General features: G+C 45.2%; 1 long non-coding RNA gene across 1 annotated transcript; it reads right to left on the bottom strand.

Annotated features, from left to right (window-relative positions):
- Positions 1–4,822: 4,822 nt before the first annotated feature.
- LOC143809026 (uncharacterized) lies at positions 4,823–18,153 on the bottom strand. The gene is made up of 2 exons (XR_013222030.1): positions 18,038–18,153; positions 4,823–5,234 (listed from the first exon to the last, which is right to left on the bottom strand). It is a non-coding gene; the product is annotated as an uncharacterized LOC143809026 (long non-coding RNA).
- Between the last annotated feature and the right edge of the window lie 4,228 nt (positions 18,154–22,381).

Genomic DNA, 22,381 nt, shown 5'->3' with positions numbered 1-22,381 from the left:
CCAAATGGTAGAGATGGGAACATAGCAGAGTCGGGGTGGGAATACCAAATGGTAGAGATGGGAACATAGCAGAGCCGGGGTGGGAATATCCAATGGTAGAGATGGGAACATAGCAGAGCCGGGGTGGGAATATCCAATGGTAGAGATGGGAACATAGCAGAGCCGGGGTGGGAATATCCAATGGTAGAGATGGGAACATAGCAGAGCCGGGGTGGGAATATCCAATGGTAGAGATGGGAACATAGCAGAGCCGGGGTGGGAATATCCAATGGTAGAGATGGGAACATAGCAGAGCCGGGGTGGGAATATCCAATGGTAGAGATGGGAACATAGCAGAGTCGGGGTGGGAATATCCAATGGTAGAGATGGGAACATAGCAGAGCCGGGGTGGGAATATCCAATGGTAGAGATGGGAACATAGCAGAGCCGGGGTGGGAATATCCAATGGTAGAGATGGGAACATAGCAGAGCCGGGGTGGGAATATCCAATGGTAGAGATGGGAACATAGCAGAGCCGGGGTGGGAATACCAAATGGTAGAGATGGGAACATAGCAGAGCCGGGGTGGGAATATCCAATGGTAGAGATGGGAACATAGCAGAGCCGGGGTGGGAATATCCAATGGTAGAGATGGGAACATAGCAGAGCCGGGGTGGGAATATCCAATGGTAGAGATGGGAACATAGCAGAGTCGGGGTGGGAATACCAAATGGTAGAGATGGGAACATAGCAGAGCCGGGGTGGGAATACCAAATGGTAGAGATGGGAACATAGCAGAGCCGGGGTGGGAATACCAAATGGTAGAGATGGGAACATAGCAGAGCCGGGGTGGGAATACCAAATGGTAGAGATGGGAACATAGCAGAGCAGAGGTGGGAATACCAAATGGTAGAGATGGGAACATAGCAGAGTCGGGGTGGGAATATCCAATAGTAGAGATGGGAACATGGCTGAGCAGTGGTAGACACATCATATATGCAATCTGTGCACAGGCAGAAAGCAGGTAAGGGCTGCTCACTGTTACCCGAAAAGGAGCTAGTAGCTTCAAATATATATATAATATAAATAACAATATATTTTCAGGAAGTCATAAAAGGGCCCTATAATTAGAAAATTGGGGGCCCATGCACTGTTCTTGCAAGAAGGCACTGTTTGCAGCTGTAGGGGAGGTGGAGGTGATGTTTTACTCCCGACATCCCAAGGTTAAGCGTGGTTAAGGGTATCACATATTGATGTTTGTTATCTGAGAGTTTAGACTACATAAAGTTAACTGATGGCCGGCCCAGCTTGGGGAGGGGGAGCTGGGAGTTTGTGCCAATGAAAGTGTCAAAGGCAGTTAGAAAAAGGGTGAAGTGACAGCATCGGTCACAGGATATAGGCTGCTAGGGACAGCGTGATCCTGTTATTCAGGCCTGTGGATTGTTAAACAGCCCTCCTGTGTGAGTTCGTCTTTCGGCCTGGGAACCTCGAGCTAGATATTGGAGACTAAGCCTTCGGAGCTGTAGGGAATAATAGACTAAAACTCTCAGAGGTGGGAGGTGATGGAATCCGGGTACTCTGCCTGTGGTGGAGAAGAGTTCCTAGTGCTAGAGGAGTTAGCAAGAGGGATGCTCTACCCATGCCGAGAACTGGGGCTGAAGTTAAGTCTGGTGCCTTTAGGAAAGACTTCAACCCTTTGGGCCTTATCCTAAATGCCTGATTCTAATGACCAAAACCTGCCAAGTAAAAGTTTAACTGTTTTAACAAATTCAGTGTCCCCTGAATTGTGTGCTGCTAGGGTTCTGGAAGATGAAAGCCTAGAGACAATGGACGCCAAAAGTAATTAGATTGCACCCCACACACAGCAGCATACCGGGACCAGGACGTGTTTTGTCTGTAGGGTGCCAGATCATGCAGAAGCAGCAGGGGCTCCAGATCTGTGGTTCCGCTGTTTCCCCTCTACAGTGCTGTCCTTGAGGCTGTCAGCAGCAGTACCCTCCACAGCGGCAGGTCCTGAGAGCCACTGCCGACCCTCCATTCTCAGAAACAGAGAAGGTCCCAGAGGTGAAACCCTCTCCATTCATACATTTTGTGGCATACCCTGCCAGTATGCTATGTTATATGGGAATACCCTTTTAAATATGGCAAGAATAATGCCCATTAATTGCCCTTTGTGCTGTTCGTTTCTACTTGTGGAGCGCCCCCACACCGCCGCAGGGCCGAGGGGTACCCGGAGCCGGGCCTCTGGGATCTCAGTCCTGGGGTTGTCACGGTGGCTAGACCCGGTCCGTGGCCCTGTCTGTCAGTGGGGGACGTCCGTTGTAAATAGGTGCTGTTAACGGTGGTGTAGCGGTGCAGTTGTGGGGTGCAGGTCGCGGTAAATAACGAGGACACCTGATTGCAGTCTCTTTACCTCTTTACTGGAGATCTCTCGGTCCTCAGTCCGGAATCCGGTCCACCAGGCTGCGCAAGTCCGGCCGGTCCAATGGCACCTCCAGAGTTCTCCTCACAGGTGGAAATCAGTGCCTTCCTTCTTAGCGCTTTGTGTTGTAGTCCTTCCCTGCTGTGCTTACGGAAAGTACCCCACAACTGTTGTGTCTGTTTCTTAAGTTCCCTCACAACTCGATTAACTGATCTTCTGCTAATCTTCCGTCCCTTCCTGATGTTACAGTAAGAACGGCACCCGTTTGTCAGGTAGGCCTGGAGTTCTTCCGGGACCCTAGAGACGCCCCTCTCCCGCAATTGCCCCCCAAGACTTCATAGGTGATATGTGGTAGACAGCCCGCCTGAGACTGACTGTCCTGCCGCTGTTTGGAGTATGGCTTAAAGCTGTATATTATTCCACTCCCTCGGCGTTCCGGCCACCGGTAATGCGCCTCAGCAAGGTGCTGCCTCTTTCAACAAAACCCCTGCTGGTATTCTCCTTCTGCTTGATTTCGTTTCTCACTCAGCACAATCTATCTCGCTTCTAATCCTTTCTTAGGGCACCGCCGCTATTCTGAGCAGGCACGGTCCCGTTACGTTCTTTCAATGCCAAGCCTCTGCCAGGATCCCACCCCTGGCAGAGACCCTTCTGTCTCTTCCTCCACAACACCCTCTCTCACTAGGTGTTGCTTCGTTCGATCCAGTCAGCTTTTTCTACTAACTTCCTGCCTGACCCCCAGTTTACCCACTATGGTGGGGAGTGGCCTAATGAATAGCACCCTTAGCTCCCCCCGGAGGCCCAGCTGTGAAACATATTGGTGCCTGTGATACCTGATTGGAGGAACTCCTTCAGTGCCATCGAACGCACCATGGCTCCCCTTAGTGGCGGAGCCACAGTACTGCAACGACCAGGACTCTGGGGCGCTGCACTTGTGTCCATATTTTTTACGTACCATGATGCAAAGCCTCGGCATCCAGGAGAAAATTCAGGGGGCTGGAGTGAGATTTTGATCACGGCTGGACGATTTGAAAAGGGGTTGGTAAAAGGTTGAAACCCTATCCTATCATCGGTAAGTAATCGGTGACTGCCGGGATGGTCCTCTAGGAGCTGGACACTAAATCCTTGGGAGGCATTATGGCATGCTTCCCACCGATCACATCCCATAGATCTCTCAGCAGCCTTCTCCTTATTAGACCAGATGGGAGTGATGAACGACAATGAGCCGCTCGCTTTATTAGTGATAATTACAGATCGTGTTTTACATAAAGATACAATTAACATATTTTACCCAAAGTCAGTGATTCCACGCTCAACAAGCAAAAAATAGCCACAAAAAAAAATTGTTTTAATTAGTGAGCTGCTCTTCAGACAGAAGGTGTAAAACCTTCCCAGGGGCACGTTATAGGTGCCATCGAGAACAACTTGTAAGTGCCAGCCCGCCCCATCATCTGCCGCACAAGACAAAGATAAAGTAGGAAACTGGGGATTCAAGTTTGCACATAAAGAGAACAAGAACTCTTCTCCAACCCTTCACTTCAGGATAAGACCTCCATGTGCAGACACCTGTTTCAGGATTGTAGCCCCTCATTAGTGCAAAGTTGGAAATTCTACAAGCCACACAGACTTTGCACTGATGAGGGGCGCAAATCCCGAAACAGCTGTCTCGAAGTGATTTTGATGAAGATTTCTGATTTGGCTTTATGTAACAAGGCTCTTTAACCCCTTCATATTTCATTAGATCATGGAGTAGGTGCAGTTGTACGGAGAGGGGTCAGGAGCTGAGGCTGCTCCACATAAGGCAGAGGACAGCGTGAATCTTTCTCTCCAAGCAACGATTGGAGCGAGCTCTGATTAATGCTGTTAACCCATTAAAAGCTGCTGTCAATCACTAACAGTGGCACTTAAGTCATGTGATCCTGCTTAAAAGTCTGTGATAGACCCCCACACTCCATTGATGCGATCAGTGGGCTGCCATGTCAGGAGGGGTCATGCTGATGCCCCGCATAATTCCCATTTTTGTATTCCCCTGAGTTTAATAGACACTGCTCTTTACAGTGCACACTGCAATGTATAAAAAGATCAAAAGTAACAATCTCTTATGTGGACTAATAAAAAAGAAAAGGTATTAAAAAATGAAAACATTGAATCACCTTTCTTTAAAAGAAAAAGAAAGTAAAATAAACATACTTTGTACCACTTCATCCCAAAAAAGTCAGATCTATCAAAATACTAAATTGTTTAACTTGTACAGGATGTGAAATGAAAAAAAAATTAATGCTAAAATTGTAATGTTTTAGTCACAGCACCACAAACAAATGCAATAAAAAGAAATCAAATCTCTTTACAAAGTTCAGAATTACGCCACTGAAATAAAAACAAAAATGTCATGTTTGGTATCAATGTAACCAAATCTAGAGAATCAGTTAATCAGGTAATTTTTACTGCAGAATTAACACAATAAAAGCAAAACTCAAAGAAAGAAGGTAGAATTCCATTTTTCTCTTTTTTTCTCGCTTGGAATTTTTCCCCATTTCTTAGTACATAATGCAGTGAAATGAAAGGTGTCAATTAAAACTGAAAATCATTCTGCAAGAACAAGTCTTCATACGTAAGGGTTTGTCAACAGAAGAATAAAGAAAGCGATGGCTCTATGAGGAAGGGGAGGAAAAAATAAAAATTGGCTGCAGCTTTATGGGGTTGAGTGAATATTGAGCGCTAGGATTGCTGGGGCCTGTAGGCGGCGCTGCAGATTCTGGTCTCTTCTGTCAAGAGGATATTTGATTATTCCCTTTCCCTGGAACATCACACGGCCAATCATTCTTCAGCTCCTGCTGGAAGTAAAAGTGACAATTCAAGAACATCAACTACGGTAACTATGGAGCATAGAACATTTATATAATTCTTCGCTCAGTGTATAATACATATATACTGTATACATAAATCTGCAAGATTAAATGACGGAATACATTTGTTTAACAGTTCACTACCTAGCTCGGGATTTACACAAAAAAAATATAAAAATCAACCTAAACTGTGTAGGCGAAAATCCATCGTGATGCCCCTCGGTGAACACATTGTATCATTCACTCCTGCGAGCAGGATGCGGAGCTTTTCGAGATTAATTTCCACCATTGCTGAGGGCAGAAAACAATAAATAGAATCTAGATTCTGTCAATATCAGATTGCATCAAGTTTCGCTGCTTGGCGGAAATCGCTTTCTTCTCTTCCTCGGAGCTATTCTCATTCGCCCAAATTAAAAAGTGTGTAATGCACGGAAGGCAGAGCTGTCGAAATTCACTAGGAAATTACCTTTTCTTGCTCTCTGTGAACTGACATACAATAGTTTACTTACAGGCGCTGCACTGACCTAATATATGAAGGGTTTATCACAATTGTATCCAGTGTGGACACTGATCCGCAAGAGAACAAACGGACAATTGTTACTGACACTGATACATTTTGACATCAGCTGGGCAGGAAGAAAGGGTTAGCTAATCTAGATACAATCGCAGCAAATTCTCCTCTGTAAAACATTAAGAAACTGTACTTTTCATTCTTTTTTCTATCAGTGTGCTTCTGATATGTGTCCGTAAGTCTTTTATCCAGATGAATGCTTCTGCAAAAGTGTTACAAATCTGTCACAACTCCGACTCCTGATTTCTTCTCACCTTCTCTTTTGCGGCAGTTTTACAGATATCAGGAGGGAAGAGGAGAAGGAATACATAGAATTACACTGGGGAGAGTGGTATACACAAACTATCACTGTGGAGAAAACATGCACAGTCTTAGGGAGGGCGCATAAAAGGCTGTAAATAAGGAGGGGATAATTCAGGCAGAAATATTTACAATTTGGAGCTGTGCAGAAATATAAGAGAATGAAGCCAATAGAACCATGGATATATAGATCCTACATCCAGCCTATATTACTGAGAGACACACAGACCTCACATCCAGCCTATATTACTGGGAGAGACACACAGAGCTCACATCCAGCCTATATTACTGGGAGAGACATACAGACCTCACATTCAGCCTATATTACTGGGAGAGACACACAGAGCTCACATCCAGCCTATATTACTGGGAGAGACACACAGACCTCACATCCAGCCTATATTACTGGGAGAGACACACAGAGCTCACATCCAGCCTATATTACTGGGGGAGACACACAGAGCTCACATCCAGCCTATATTACTGGGAGAGACACCCAGATCTCACATCCAGCCTATATTACTGAGAGAGATACACAGACTTCACATCCAGCCTATATTACTTGGGAGAGACGCGCAGACCTCACATCCCACCTATATTACTGGGAGAGACACACAGACCTCACACCCAGCCTATATTACTGGGAGAGACACACAGGGCTCACATCCAGCCTATATTACTGGGAGAGACACACAGACCTCACATTCAGCCTATATTACTGGGAGAGACACGCAGGCCTCACATCCCACCTATATTACTGGGAGAGACACACAGACCTCACATCCAGCCTATATTACTGGGAGAGACACACAGATCTCACATCCAGCCTATATTACTGGGAGAGACACGCAGACCTCACATCCCACCTATATTACTGGGAGAGACACACAGACCTCACATCCAGCCTATATTACTGGGAGAGACACACAGATCTCACATCCAGCCTATATTACTGGGAGAGACACGCAGACCTCACATCCCACCTATATTACTGGGAGAGACACACAGACCTCACATCCCACCTATATTACTGGGAGAGACACACAGACCTCACATCCAGCCTATATTACTGGGAGAGACACACAGATCTCACATCCAGCCTATATTACTGGGAGAGACACGCAGACCTCACATCCCACCTATATTACTGGGAGAGACACACAGAGCTCACATCCAGCCTATATTACTGGGAGAGACACACAGACCTCACATTCAGCCTATATTACTGGGAGAGACACGCAGGCCTCACATCCCACCTATATTACTGGGAGAGACACACAGACCTCACATCCAGCCTATATTACTGGGAGAGACACACAGATCTCACATCCAGCCTATATTACTGGGAGAGACACGCAGACCTCACATCCCACCTATATTACTGGGAGAGACACACAGACCTCACATCCAGCCTATATTACTGGGAGAGACACACAGACCTCACACCCAGCCTATATTACTGGGAGAGACACACAGAGCTCACATCCAGCCTATATTACTGGGAGAGACACACAGACCTCACATCCAGCCTATATTACTGGGAGAGACACACAGAGCTCACATCCAGCCTATATTACTGGGGGAGACACACAGAGCTCACATCCAGCCTATATTACTGGGAGAGACACCCAGATCTCACATCCAGCCTATATTACTAGGAGAGACACACAGAGCTCACATCCAGCCTATATTACTGGGAGAGACACACAGACCTCACATCCAGCCTATATTACTGAGAGAGATACACAGACTTCACATCCAGCCTATATTACTGGGAGAGACACACAGACCTCACATCCAGCCTATATTACTAGGAGAGACACACAGACCTCACATCCAGCCTATATTACTAGGAGAGACACACAGATCTAACATCCTGCCTATATTACTGGGAGAGACACACAGACCTCACATCCAGCCTATATTACTGGGAGAGACACACAGAGCTCACATCCAGCCTATATTACTGGGGGAGACACACAGAGCTCACATCCAGCCTATATTACTGGGAGAGACACCCAGATCTCACATCCAGCCTATATTACTAGGAGAGACACACAGAGCTCACATCCAGCCTATATTACTGGGAGAGACACACAGACCTCACATCCAGCCTATATTACTGAGAGAGATACACAGACTTCACATCTAGCCTATATTACTGGGAGAGACACACAGACCTCACATCCAGCCTATATTACTAGGAGAGACACACAGACCTCACATCCAGCCTATATTACTAGGAGAGACACAGAGATCTAACATCCTGCCTATATTACTGGGAGAGACACACAGAACTCACGTACCATCTATATTACTGGGAGAGACACAGACCTCACATCCACCCTATATTACTGGGAGAGACACACAGACCTCACATCCAGCCTATATTACTAGGAGAGACACAGAGATCTAACATCCTGCCTATATTACTGGGAGAGACACACAGACCTCACATCCAGCCTATATTACTGGGAAAGACGCACAAAGCTCACATCCAGCCTATATTACTGGGAGAAATGCACAGAGCTCACATCCAGCCTATATTACTGGGAGAGACACACAGACCTCACATCCAGCCTATATTACTGAGAGAGATACACAGACTTCACATCTAGCCTATATTACTAGGAGAGACACACAGACCTCACATCCAGCCTATATTACTAGGAGAGACACAGAGATCTAACATCCTGCCTATATTACTGGGAGAGACACACAGAACTCACGTACAACCTATATTACTGGGAGAGACACAGACCTCACATCCACCCTATATTACTGGGAGAGACACACAGACCTCACATCCAGCCTATATTACTAGGAGAGACACAGAGATCTAACATCCTGCCTATATTACTGGGAGAGACACACAGACCTCACATCCAGCCTATATTACTGGGAGAGACGCACAAAGCTCACATCCAGCCTATATTACTGGGAGAAATGCACAGAGCTCACATCCAGCCTATACTGTTACTACGCATGCGCAGAAATTGAGTGTGTTAAGATGAGATCTCAGAGTTAAAGGAACTGGTTAACCAGAGGGACAGATGGTTGGTGCCTGGGTTTAGATGTAATTGGTGATGCAGGCAAATAAATTAGCAAATTTTGAATGAAAAGGAAACAAGTAGGAAGCAAATTTTATTAAAAAAATAACTTCAGTTACAGACTGTGGCTAGTTTCGTCTGGATGACTAGTTGTCAGGAATCCCACTGGATATGTCAAGGATCCCACCACTATGTCACATTTCATGGGGAAGATACCTTTATCATCCCCACCAATCACACCAATTTGTCACGAACCGGGGTTGTTTGGTTGCTCCTGGTTCCTTCTGAAGGGGATATATCTATATCCCACTTCCCAGTTCCAGTTTAGAACTTGCAGCTCTCTGGCACCCCCCCTTTACCCTCAGGTCAGGTTAGGTACTGCATCTAGGGTAATTAGTTGTCAGAAAGGCTGCCTGCTATGTACTGGCTATTAGGCACGCTGCAGCGAGGGGGATATAACTACCCACACACAGGCGGGAACAATAATTATCAATGCCGGCGGTCGCTGCAAAGATGCCTAATTGCACAGGACAAAGTATGCTGCCACCAGCTCCGATTCTCTTAATTGTTAACGGGTCCAGAGCCAACCCAAATTAGTAGCATAATTCACCTCAGAGGACACGACAGTTCGTTATAGAACAAGGAGAGGCAAGCTAATAAATTGTATATTTTACTCCAAAAAAGGTAGGCAGTGTTTACAAAGTATAAAAAAATTATAAAGAAGACAAATCATGTGTACCATACAATTACAAATAAAAAAAGGGATTAAAATTGAAAAGAACACTTACAGGTCGCTATGTCATTGCACCATCATGGCCGGCCGTGTGCTGAGGAGGATGCACACATCTAGATGCATAGCACATCTGTACAGCAGCTAGACCCCAGACACAAAGACACTGCAAGAATGCTGTCTCACTAAGTTATTCCTAGCCCAAAGCCCAGGCACTCCCCCTGTGTTGAGATCACTTAGAGGCTGAAACCTCCCCTTAGAATATGAAAACTCTTTTTACGCATATCTCGCTATATGAACCTCGTATAAGAAAGACATGATGATCAGAATGTGCCCCACATCATGGAGATTCTTTTAAGTGTACATGTGGAGTAATTACCTGAACCACTTATGAAGAAATCCGCACTTTTCTCTCATTGCGTTTAGCTTCTAGCGCTTTCAGTGAGTGATAGATCTATCAATGGACATCTGGAATATATAATTCTTATATCCCTAGCCCGGATCGGTGCACCTATATATCCCGTTAATAGAACAAAGAAATGCTTGCAGTTTGGAAGTGGCTATACCAGTTCGGGCTGGTATTGGTTGAGACAAGGGAATGAGTAGTTTTAGGGAGATTTGGTCTGATGCAGCTAAAAGCCATAAACTGCTCACACATTGGTATCAAGTTGCACAGAGTGTCCGCCATTGGGCTTTGTCTTTGTATGATCGAATGCAGAAGGGGAGAAAGGGGAGTCGAATCTACAGCGTGTGTCTGGAAAGCCGTTTAACCTTCTGAAACTAAATTCATAATATGACATTTTTACATTACATCGTGACATTAGTAGAGCAATTTTCTTTTTTGCAATTAGACTTGACTGATTTAATTTAATGATCTATCAGACTAGTTTTAGGTACATGCATGGAAAGGTTTGCTTGCAGTGAGTAAGCAGAGAGACATTGTTGTGCATAGGTGCTGCATACAAACAACGGGAGGGGATTTCTCTAATTACAGGTACTTGTAGAGCTGCTTTATTTTTAGTTAAACAGAAAATATTGCTTGTGATGGTGAATTAAATTTGTAAATCATTTTCAGCATCAGCCGCCGCTGACTGGAAACGCAGCGAGTCCTGGTACACCTTCTCGGACAGCTTCCAGTTATTTACTGCGGCTGCATCAGCGCTCCACGGCTCAGTTATCAGGGAGGCATTAGTGGGAATTACTGCAGAATATGGCTTCTCTATGATCTGCTTGGCAATGAATTACCCTTTCCTTCTTCTGCTCTAAACAGAGGAAAATGATGATAAATTACAGAAGCCGCGACTGCGCCAAAACCTCCGCTGCTCACTCACAAGATGTAAAGTTCTGTCTAATGAGGGCCGAGACCTCAATGTCCTGAATGCTGTCAAATACTTTATCTCAATAAGGAGAATTCTTCAACTTCTGGGAGTTAATGAAGAGATAAAATCTGGAGATCGACAATCCGAGACCTTGTATTGGATGTAGCAAATATGAGGGCGATAGAGAATGTAATCACGCGTGGTAAGTAATACCAACAAGATAGTAGATGGTGTGAGGATATGGCCGCCTACTAAAGACTATAGGACTACTAGATACAGACTTTTTCCAGCACGGAGCACCGGATGCGTCGATATTTTATTAGTGTTTTATTAGATATTTTCTTGCTGTGATTTATGAGAGATTTGCTTGCTCGCCAGTTCATCCTCAGGAATCAATGTTAACATTCATGACTTTTGGATATGGGATGGACCCCCACTCCATCTTAAAACAGCCATAACAATAGTAAACCTAGGCATTAGAATAAATACACAAGCACATTATTTTGGTTGTCAAAGCTCAAAGCTGTGACGGGTTATAAATTCCAAGTCACATTTAACACTTTTTTATTTTAATTAAGTCACTTTTGTAAACTTAAAAACTAGAATTCCCTGCAAAAGCATTAAGGAGATTAAACTTGGCAAACCTCCGACTCACAAAGAGTCATGCTACAGCTCTCAGGAGAGGAAAAAACCCCTGTGGAGGAAACCTCTAGGGAACCATGGCTGAAGGATTGCCCTTCCCTTGGGCCTAGAGGTTAATGCTAACGTTAACTCTTTATTGCAATGATAAAATTGGACCTGGTAAAAGATATACAATAGCAAATTCAAAAATACAATAACGCATTCATCATTATACAAGCAGTAATTAAAATGTTTTAGGACAGTGATTATAACCAGGCACTGCTCATCACCTGCCCAATACAATCCCAACAGTGAAGCATGGTGGTGGCAGCATCATGCTATGGGGTTGTTTTTCAGCTACAGGCACAGGATGACTGGTTGTCATTGAAGGAAACATGAATGCGGCCAAATACAGAGATATCCTTGATGAAAACCTCTTCCCGAGTGCTCTGGACCTTAGACTTGGCCGAAGATTCACCTTACAACAAGACAATGACCCTAAGCACACAGCTAAAATAACAAAGGAGTGGCTTCACAACAACTCTGTGACCATTCCTGACTGTCCCAGCCAGAGCCCTGACCTAAACCCAATGGAGCATCTCTGGAGAGACCAGAAAATGGCGTCCACCAACGTTCACCATCCAACCTGATGGAACTGGAGAGGATCTACAAGGAAGAATGGCAGGGGATCCCCAAATCCAGGGGTGAAAAACTTATTGCATCATTCCCAAGAAGACTCATGGCTGTACTAGCTCAAAAGGTGCTTCTACTCAACACTGAGCAAAGGGGCTGAATACTTATGGCCATGTGATATTTCAGTTTTTCTTTTTTAATAAATTTGCAAAAATGTCTACATTTCTGTTTTTTTCAGCCATGATGGGGTGCAGAGTGTGCATTAATGAGATAAAAATGAACTTTTCTTTTTACCAAATGGCTGCAATGAAGCAAAGAGTGAAAAATTGAAAGGGGTGTGAATACTTTCCGTACCCACTGTATACTCTATAAACAGCATGGCTTTCCCTATAATTTTAGCTACATACCCTTAAATACAGTGTCTGATTTACAAAATTACCTTCCACATCCACATAGCCATATGGTCTCATTACATAGTGCAGCCACATGGGCAACTGTAAATAATGTCCAATATACTTTCTTATTAACCTCATATATATGCTCCATAAACAGTGCAGTCATGTATCAGTAAAGTAGCTGCTCTCACAGTTATCATCCAGATGCCCACATAGACTGATGGTCTCCATATATATTTACTGTACAAAGTACCTATCACATCCTCCATATGCAGTGCATGAAATATGCCATTCTATACAGTGCAGCCACAAGTTCATCACAAACACAAAGCTTACTGAAGAATCTCAGCCTACTTGTTGACGGTTTCCAGATTTAACACTTAAAAATAAAACAAAGTAAAGAAAAACTAACAGCAAAGCATGAGAAAGACACCGTGATAATATTCTACATTCCACATTTGCACTTTCCTGTGTGATGCGACATCTGTGGGAATCATCAGATCTTTCAGGCCGCAGCTTCCGGGGTGATATGTGCGCCGCAGACTTTTTGCAGCCGTTTTTAGCCACATCTCCATGGACAGGCCATCATTAGTACATTACAGGCGCAGCAGGAGGCAATTTTGCTTCTGACAATTGTTATTCTGTATCTGAAAGAAATTCTTTTTGCTGCAAACACATCCGGAGAGCGACAGAGAGAAAAGACACAATGACTGACAATAAACCCAGAAGAAAGGACAGTCAGCACTTTGAACCTGACCTAAAAGTGCCCAGCAATGGAGACTGACATCCCGAATATATCTGCGCCTGGAGAAAGAGGAAACAGAAGGCTTCTAACATTACACCACAGCAAATAAGGGGAAAAGGCGCACGGCAAGGCATGCAGATAGTGGAGACAGATGCTTGAAGAATTAGACCAATATTTCACACATTTATAAATGGATAAATCAATATATATTATATTCTGTATTATACCCCAGAGCAGCTGCACTCACTATTCTGCTGGTGCAGTCACTGTGTACATACATTACATTACTAATCCTGAGTTACATTCTGTATTATACTCCAGAGCTGCACTCACTATTCTGCTGGTGCAGTCACTGTGTACATACATTACATTACTAATCCTGAGTTACATCCTGTATTATACTCCAGAGCTGCACTCACTATTCTGCTGGTGCAGTCACTGTGTACATACATTACATTACTGATCCTGAGTTACCTCCTGTATTATACTCCAGAGCTGCACTCACTATTCTGCTGGTGCAGTCACTGTGTACATACATTACATTACTGATCCTTAGCTACCTCTATATTATACCCCAGAGCTGCACTCACTATTCTGCTGGTGCAGTCACTGTGTACATACATTACATTACTGATCCTGAGTTACCTCCTGTATTATACTCCAGAGCTGCGCTCACTATTCTGCTGGTGCAGTCACTGTGTACATACATTACATTACTGATCCTGAGTTACCTCCTGTATTACACTCCAGAGCGGCACTCCCTATAGTGCTGGTGCAGTCACTGTGTACATACATTACATTACTCATCCTGAGTTACATCCTGTATTACACTCCAGAGCGGCACTCACTATTCTGCTGGTGCAGTCACTGTGTACATACATTACATTACTGATCCTGAGTTACATCCTGTATTATAGTCCAGAGCTGCACTCACTATTCTGCTGGTGCAGTCACTGTGTACATACATTACATTACTGATCCTGAGTTACCTCCTGTATTATACTCCAGAGCTGCACTCACTATTCTGCTGGTGCAGTCACTGTGTATATACATTACATTACTGATCCTGAGTTACATCCTGTATTATACCCCAGAGCTGCACTCACTATTCTGCTGGTGCAGTCACTGTGTACATACATTACATTACTGATCCTGAGTTACATCCTGTATTATAGTCCAGAGCTGCACTCACTATTCTGCTGGTGCAGTCACTGTGTACATACATTACATTACTGATCCTGAGTTACATCCTGTATTATAGTCCAGAGCTGCACTCACTATTCTGCTGGTGCAGTCACTGTGTATATACATTACATTACTGATCCTGAGTTACATCCTGTATTATAGTCCAGAGCTGCACTCACTATTCTGCCGGTGCAGTCACTGTGTACATACATTACATTACTGATCCTGAGTTACATCCTGTATTATACCCCAGAGCTGCACTCACTATTCTGCCGGTGCAGTCAGTGTATATGTAAGGTGACCACGGGTGGTAGTCATGGTCGAGCTGTTATTCCATAACACCCTGGCACTTTTCATGAATACAGTGTCCCAGTCCCAGTGTGCTGTCATGTGTGTGGTGCATCATGCTCACTTGTAGGCTGCAGGCTTCCGCTATCTCCTGGCCTCCATCTTCACGCACCGCCTTACATAGTTCAAGGGTCACTCGGTTCATTTTTACAACCAAAAGCTTACTGGACAGTTCAAGGTCAGCAGATTGTAAAACACAGCATCGGACACAACTAGTGTTGAGCGATACCGTCCGATACTTGAAAGTATCGGTATCGGAAAGTATCGGCCGATACCGGCAAAGTATCGGATCTAATCCGATACCGATATCCGATACCAATACAAGTCAATGGGACTCAAGTATCGGACGGTATCCCTGATGGTTCCCAGGGTCTGAAGGAGAGGAAACTCTCCTTCAGGCCCTGGGATCCATATTAATGTGTAAAAGAAAGAATTAAAATAAAAAATATTGCTATACTCACCTCTCCGACGCAGCCTGGACCTCACCGAGGGAACCGGCAGCGTTGTTTGCTTAAAATTCGCGCGTTTACTTCCTTACGTGAAGTCCCGGCTTGTGATTGGTCGCGTGCCGCCCATGTGGCCGCGACGCGACCAATCACAGCAAGCCGTGACGTAATTTCAGGTCCTTCAGGATTTTAAAATTACGTTCTGGCTTATGATTGGTTGCGTCGCGGTCACATGGGCGACGCGACCAATCACAAGCCAGAACGTAATTTTAAAATCCTGAAGGACCTAAAATTACGTCACGGCTTGCTGTGATTGGTCGCGTCGCGGCCACATGGGCGACGCGACCAATCACAAGCCGGGACGTCACGGGAGGCAGGACACGCGCGCATTTTAAAATGCGCGCGTGTCCAGCCTCCCGTGACGTCACGGCTTGTGATTGGTCGCGTCGCCCATGTGACCGCGACGCGATTAATCATAAGCCAGAACGTAATTTTAAAATCCTGAAGGACCTGAAATTACGTCACGGCTTGCTGTGATTGGTCGCGTCGCGGCCACATGGGCGGCACGCGACCAATCACAAGCCGGGACTTCACGTAAGGAAGTAAACGCGTGAATTTTAAGCAAACAACGCTGCCGGTTCCCTCGGTGAGGTCCAGGCTGCGTCGGAGAGGTGAGTATAGCAATATTTTTTATTTTAATTCTCTCTTTTACACATTTTTACATTAATGTTGTTTCGATACAGATACCCGATATCACAAAAATATCGGATCTCGGTATCGGAATTCCGATACCCGCAAGTATCGGCCGATACCCGATACTTGCGGTATCGGAATGCTCAACACTAGACACAACCCTTCTTGTTTCTCGTTTCCTTATTACAGTACGTTTTCAGCATTGCTATCTGTTCCTCTTGGACTATCCTTGCACTTACTGATTCTCTCAGCCCCAGGGATTTCCTATCTTTTCCCGCAGTTCACCAGGCATCCATTATGTTTCCTTCATGTGATTCCATGTCCATTGTCCTCTGTACACTAGATAAGACATTCTTCATTGTACTTGTACCGAGCCTTGAGCTCCAGACATTGCAGGAATGTCCACAAGAGATTACAGTTAGGCCTCCCACTGCCTCAAACGATAGGTTCCTGTGGCAACTAGCAGCCCACTGCACTAGAAATTTAACTTGGTATCTCTCTGTCTGAGTAACTATCTGGAAGCAGTCCATTTTTATGGGACTTGTCCCTCTCACTATGGGCTACTCCCAAACCTTAACTATGTCTGTCCCTACAGTATGTAGCTGGGCAGATCATATTCACAACACTGTAAATTGCATACTGCACTAACAACACTTATCACACTTTATACATCAAATACGCTACATTTCGATTGCTTACAACGTCTACCTTATGTCCTAAATCTTAACTGTGACAACACAGGATTTTATCTTAATTATCCAGACGTGTATTTTCAGTAAGCCAGGATGCATAGACTGTTAACTATATGTTGACTTTTGAATGTATGTTTTCTTTCTTCGATTGGTCAAGAATCCGAAATGTTGACTCTTCTTGTTAAATTGATACTTGTAAATTGATGAATGGCTGTTACTTACCTCTAATATCAGCTCCTACAGTTTATTGTCCTGTTATTTTTGCAAAACAGGGATGCAGGGTCACTGAACAATCATGTTGATTACCCATCGAACCAGGAACACAAATTTGACATTCTACAGGATGCCAGCTTAGGGGACCACGGCCCCGGCTGAAAGAATACAGATCTGCTCTATTTACCATCACTGAACATGGATACATTTGGGATAGTTAGGATTTGGAACCACTGGTCACTTGAGCCTCATGGAATAAAAAAACATTTTATAATAGGCTGCGTGGCTGGAATAATGTTCTTTTATTGAGCAATGCATTTCTTCACCGTGCTGGTTTCTTTTTCAAGTGAAAAAAAAAATAGCAAAATGGATAGGGAAACGCATGATATTGATAGACTGTGGGGCTACAGCAACTATGACCCATGTGAACGACCCTCAGGCCCCAGGACTGACCCCACTACTGGAGTATAGCCAGACTGTAAAACGTAGCTGTCTTCTGCCCGGTTGTGACCACCAACTGTTGCACCTGTAATGAGTCGTAACCACTTAGCGTTTGATCTCCTCGAGGGCGAGTAAAGACTTTGGGTATAGACAAATCTTTGTGTCTGATGACCCATCATTACTATTCTCATGGGAAGAAAAAGGCTTCAAAGCACAAGACACAAACCTTGTGGAGAATCAGCCCTGTATCATCCTTAACCTTTCATGATCACTCTTTGTGACAAGGCATAAAAGGATCATCGGAGCAGGAGATTCGCCTTTTAACGCTTCCGTATGTCTGGAGATTTGACTCTATACACAGTCGAGATGGGAAATGTAATTACGAAAGGAGAACAAAATTTGGCCTCACCTTTGTGGGGTGATATTTCAGACTGGATCTGTCTCAGCAGATTGTATCCTCAGATCTTCTCATTCATTTTTCTTTGTTGACCCAATAGAGATGTTTCCCAACTGGTATCAGACCCTAGAAAGCCAAGGGTTGTAAATGTCGGTTATTATTTTCCCTGTATATATCCCAACATTGGATTTAAATGGAATCTGTCATTAGGATCAACCCTCCTAACCTGTCTATATGGGCACACAGGTCATGGGAAGCAGAAAAAAATGATACCTTGATATCTATGATCCGATGTCTTATTCCAGAGAAAAACATGTTTTCCCCTAAAATGTAAATGAGCTGTTAAGATCTATGGGTTGGACAGAGATCTCCCGAGAATCTGCCTCCAGACACTCCTCTGTCCTGATCTACATGTCTCACACTGGTAATGGCACCTTTCGTTTACAATAATCTCTTGAGGCAGATTCTGAGGGAGATCTATGTCCGGCCCAGAGATCTTAACAGCTCATTTTCATAGAGTTGATATTACTGGCAGATTTCCTATAAGTTTTTCAAGTTTTTCAAACCCCAGTCTGCATAAATCTACCCAGCAACAACAACAACAAAAAAAGTTGGAGAACTTTTCATTTTGCAGTAATACATTTTTTTATTTTTATATATGATCGGCCGAGCCCTTGAAGTCATTTTAATATCCACTCCGACTTCTTCCCCACAAGATGGAGAAACAGACACTTAACGGAAATGATCCATCACCACCTGCATTCTGCCAGGTGTAAGAGAAATAATCAAGCCCGACGCCAGCAGCGAGGAGAGCGCCGATGACTTTAGAATGCAAATACCATGCGTCTGAAAAATAATGAAAGGCAGCAGCCGCGTAACCTTGTGGACCCCACGGGGGGCTGCAGGTGAATTATGCAGTAAAGAGCGTGATGAGATCCTCTACTCCAGCAGAATACGCGAGCAGGCCATGTCATCTCGAATCACAACAGGGACGTCCCAGACATCGCTGCTCGGCAGATATAATTACGGATAAAGTGCACGCTCCTATAAATACGCCCCCGGATCCTGCCCGGAGGAAATGTATGAAAAATGTACAGAACGACCTGCAAACGGAGCGAGGGCTCATGTCTCCTGCGGCTGGGACACTGATACATGGGGCTGGTATGGCAGGGGACGAGTTATAGGGCGCATGGGCCAAAAAGAGGCATTTCCTCTCCGTGCCCCCTCTATTCGCAGGGTTATTCTGGCTGATGCCCCTGGGACAAAAGCATCTGTGAGGAAAGGGTTTCTTGCCAGAGAGACCCCAAGACCAATGGATCTACACAAGAGTGACCCATCACAGTGACAACTAACTCCATGAATATAGACAGTAATGGTACCTCCATGTCTAGGTGTTCACTCGCCTCTAGATTTGTTAATGTCTGCTCAAAGAGATCAGATCAGTCGCCTCATAACAGTGCCAGAGGATCTACATCACAGCGTACGACAGGGTGAACCCATGAAAGAGCCCAGAACAGGGCGAAGAAGGGTCTACTGATGCAAAGACCCCATGTAACAGTGCCAGAGGATCTACATTACAGCGTATGAGAAGGTGACCCCATAAAAGTGCCAAGAAAAGCGCAAAGAAGGGTCTACTGATGTAAAGACCCCACGTAACAGCGCCAGAGGATCTACATCACAGCGTACGACAGAGTGACCCCATGAAAGTGCCAAGAACAGCGCAAAGAAGGGTCTACTGATGTAAAGACCCCACGTAACAGTGACAAAGGATCTACATCACAGAGTAAGACAAGATGACCCCATAAAAGTGCCAAGAACAGCGCAAAGAAGGTTCTACTGATGCAAATGCAGCGCCCCAGGGTCCTGGTCATTGCAGTAATATCATTCTCCACTAGGAGGGTTATGTTTGGAGACAATAAAGGAGATCTCACTACCAGGTAACACCAACACACAACACACTTCATACTTCAGTCCAACAGCGGGAGCTATGCTCCTATTTATTAAGGCACTCTTCACAATTAGGTAAAACTGGTGGTCTGGATAGAAAGTTAGGCAGTCGCTGACTGAGCTTGGCTCAGGCAGTTGCTATCTGAGCTCCGCTCAGGTAGTTGGTCCCTGACAGGGGTAGGATCCTGTCAGAAGTCTAGACAGAAGGCCACTGAGCTGCGCCTGCCCCACGTGCGGCAGCTTCCTGAAAGAGACATGAATAGAGAACTGTATTGTAAAGCATGAGGAAAAGTCACAGCAAAAGGAGAGGAAACCAGGAGGAGTTCTGCCCTGCATAGGCTGCCTCCTTCTGAGGCGCAGAAATCTGGTAGCTGGAACACCGAGGGAGCAACAGTCCTTTATGTCTTGCTCCAGAGACCGGCAGGACAGCTAATTTCAAGTTACTGATCCGCCCTATACCCAGGAGGCACGGTGGCAACTTTTAGGGGCCGAGGCTTGCTAGAGTCCCTGTAAAAAGCCTCAGGCCATCAGTCATACGGGTTTGTCCTATCCATCTGGGGGACAGAGAGAAAGAGACATAACATCTAGAACAGCTGTGAGGACCTTATGAGAGGCTCAGCAGTAAGGTGCTACAACACCCAGGCACTAGAGGAAGGCTACTGATTTTCACCTGGATAAGGAGACACTGGATTTGCCTCCAAACCGGCCGGACTCTGCCTGCCCTGTGATCTGGTGCTGTAGACTGTGGATGCTGAAGCCTTCAGTAAAGGTAAAGAGACTGCAACCTCTCACCATCACCACGTACATACTGGGAAGCCCTGGGGATACACTTCACCTGTGGGAAGGTATACCATCTGGCTGCCATAACATCACCCCAGTGGACCTCTAAGCAGCATCGGTCACCCTGACCGAATACCACAGGTGGCGTCACGAACATTTCCCCTTTAAAGACCTTTCCCACCTTTTAATACGGACGTCCCGAGGGCCACGGACCGGGTCAGCCACCATGACATCCCCCTTGAGAACCGAAGGACCCGGTAGCGAGTACCCCACTGCCCTATGGGGGCGATCCAGCTTTGGCGTCATGAACAGGATCTACTTAAGACTTAAAATCGGGTCATGTGTGCCTAAGAACTGTGCCAGAATTGTATTTAAACTGTGATTTACTAAAGGACTGTGTATTGCCATTTACCGCCCAAAATTCCCGCCAAAACCGCCGCCATTACAGCACCACGAGGAGCACAGGAGAAGAAGAAGGGCTTGTCGTCGTGGGCGTGAACGAACTGAGAAGCGCGAAAAATAATGTCTGCCCAGTCGTAACCTTTAAGCTACAAGGAGGATGGGGTTTCATCAAAGAGCAGGGACTCTATGCGGAGATCTTTGTTAACCGGAGGGATGTAGATCTCATCTCTGGGAAGGACATCCAGATAGAGACCTGTATCCAGGAGACAATGTCACCTACACCAGGCACTTTCGTGAAAAGGGATGGTTTGCCCTGAATGTGCACAAGCAAAGAAGCCTGTGACATACCACACTAAAACCCCTGCTATGCTGTCTCCCGTCACAACAGCGCCACCTTGCGTTAAGACAACTGCCACTACAACCACTACCACTGTAACTCCTATATGCACTTTACTAGGACCACTGTGTGTACTGTTACCACTACAGAAACTGCGGTAACTACTGAACCCATTCCAACGGTAGCCTGTGCCAAGGTTACCCCAGAACAGAACTCAGTGGGCGCTCAGACCCCCATCTGGAGTGAGGGAGCCCCATATGTAGCACCTGGTACCCGCCGGTATCCAAGAGGACTGCCCCCACCAGTGCTACCGCCAGAACTGTTCCAGTCATTTAGAAGTCTGAACACTGAATCTAAATAGTTAACTGTTCATCCTTTGCTGCTACTTTCAAGTACTGAACCCGTCTAGGGTTAACTCTTAAAGGGGTCCCGCATTAAAGGGATCCTCAGTTTTGCTTAAGATGATCGTTGCCTTAAAGACATTTTGAATCATGGACGGTGAATGATTCAAAAACTGTCCTTGTATATAGTTGGCACCTTCTTAAGGGTGCTTTCTACTGGTTTTACAAAGGAGGCTTTTACAGAGACTGCCTCCATTGGAGACTACTACTAATCTTGTTGTAAGAATTACTTTGCCTTTCAGACCTGAAGAAAAACCCGTTGGTGTGGCAGAATTCCGGGTCAGGATACACATCTTGTAGCCCACCCAAGCCAACGTTGGGGGTTCGTAACGGGTCCCTCGCTCACGTCACCTTTGTTGCTAAACTGACTTGAATATTCATGATGTGATTAATATGTTTCACTACCTCAGAAAAGACTTGAGATTGCCCTTAAAGGGAATGTTCATTTATTGCACTTTGCCTGAAAGTGATACCCCACTGCCCTATGGG

Source organism: Ranitomeya variabilis, chromosome 2, assembly GCF_051348905.1.
Source record: "Ranitomeya variabilis isolate aRanVar5 chromosome 2, aRanVar5.hap1, whole genome shotgun sequence".
In the NCBI taxonomy this organism is placed as follows: Eukaryota; Metazoa; Chordata; class Amphibia; order Anura; family Dendrobatidae; genus Ranitomeya; species Ranitomeya variabilis.
This window is presented reverse-complemented; position numbering and strand designations above follow the sequence as displayed.